Source organism: Cucumis melo, unplaced genomic scaffold, assembly GCF_025177605.1.
Source record: "Cucumis melo cultivar AY unplaced genomic scaffold, USDA_Cmelo_AY_1.0 utg001121l, whole genome shotgun sequence".
Taxonomy (NCBI): domain Eukaryota; kingdom Viridiplantae; phylum Streptophyta; class Magnoliopsida; order Cucurbitales; family Cucurbitaceae; genus Cucumis; species Cucumis melo.
In genome coordinates, this window is record NW_026124418.1 from 1,269 (window position 1) to 2,993 (window position 1,725).

At 31.3% G+C, this 1,725-nt stretch overlaps 2 non-coding genes across 2 annotated transcripts; both read right to left on the bottom strand.

Annotated features, from left to right (window-relative positions):
- Nucleotides 1–846: 846 nt before the first annotated feature.
- On the bottom strand, nt 847–920 carry TRNAW-CCA (transfer RNA tryptophan (anticodon CCA)). The gene has a single exon. It is a non-coding gene; the product is annotated as a tRNA-Trp (tRNA).
- A 162-nt stretch (nt 921–1,082) lies between these two features.
- On the bottom strand, nt 1,083–1,156 carry TRNAP-UGG (transfer RNA proline (anticodon UGG)). Its single transcript has one exon. It is a non-coding gene; the product is annotated as a tRNA-Pro (tRNA).
- Between the last annotated feature and the right edge of the window lie 569 nt (nt 1,157–1,725).

Here is a 1,725-nt window from a genome sequence, read left to right on the forward strand (position 1 = left end):
TAGATTTATATATTAAATTATTGTTTATAAATTCTTTATAATAAGAATATTTGTTTTGAAAAACTCAAGAGTTGTTCAATGAATCCCTTGATTCCGAATTGCGGGATAGAGAGACAGATGATGAATTGATTTCTTACCTATGTCACAAGATTTTTGTTAGTATCAATCTATAATCATAATAATAGATGAATCAAAAACTTTCAATTGAATATATTTTTTCAATTAGTATTTTTACTTATCCATCCGCGTATCTTTCAAAAATAGAAACTTAGGGAAGTGCTTTATAAACATATGGATAAAAATAACGTATTTCATTTAGCCTCGTCATGCCTACTATCACTAGTTATTTCGGTTTTCTACTAGCAGTTTTAACTATAACCTCAGCTCTATTTATCGGTCTGAACAAGATACGACTTATTTGATTAAAATTCATTGAATGCACAATTCAAAAAAAAGAAAGATTTCGGTGTTATTCAATATATTCTATATATTGTAGAGTTCTTTACCTTGTCAATTCAATTTCGAATTCTTGGTCATTGAGATTCATGGGCAATACCGATTAATATTTTAAGGATAGATATTACCTCTCCTTTTCCTCGTTCAACTAAATTGAAATGATTGAAGTTTTTCTATTTGGAATCGTATTAGGGTCTAATTCCTATTACTTTGGCTGGATTATTTGTGACCGCATATTTACAATACAGACGGGGGGATCAGTTGGACCTTTGATTAATTAACAGTTCTTTTTTTTGATTGACCCCCTACTTGCTTTATAGGAGGTAAAAATTTTGATTTCTGTTGAATTATTTCAGTATCATTTTGATTTAACAACAACAAGAATCGAATCACGCTCTATAGGATTTGAACCTACGACATCGGGTTTTGGAGACCCGCGTTCTACCGAACTGAACTAAGAGCGTTTTATTATCAAACTAAAAGCAACCCGAATATATCTTCGATACATATATTATCATAGAGAATATCATAAAATTAAATAAAAAAAGATTGATTCGATATATGTATGTTCAATTTTTATGGATCTCAATTGATTCCTCGTTACTGTTCAGAAGATAAGTAATAGGTAGGGATGACAGGATTTGAACCCGTGACATTTTGTACCCAAAACAAACGCGCTACCAAGCTGCGCTACATCCCTTTCAATTGGTCTACAGTGTTATTGTAGAGAATCCCTGTCTTGTTTTCCACATTTTTTATTTATTTCCTCCATTGGTATACACAAATTATCTTGCCATTTCTTCTTTTTTGTCTCATATCATATATAAAATATAATAAAAATAATAAAAAGACTTATATACGTATGAAATAATAAATATTAAATCCGCCGTAAAGAAAAATGAATATTTGGGGTGGGGCGGAAAGCTACATATTTTTTTTAATAAAAAAGGGAATATCTACCGAATTGAACTGTTGTACATTTCAATTTGAATTAGGAATTCCGCGGACAATACAAGCGGTTATTAACTATATATACATTTGATGGTATGTAATACCAGTATGTATTACAAATTACTATAAAGTAGGAGGGTTTTCAATGCGAGATCTAAAAACATATCTCTCCGTGGCACCGGTAGTAAGTACTATATGGTTCGGGGCTTTAGCGGGTCTATTAATCGAGATCAATCGTTTATTCCCGGATGCGTTGGTATTCCCGTTTTTTTCATTCTAGTTATTGACTTGGGAAGGGGTGAAGAAGATTAGAAAAAC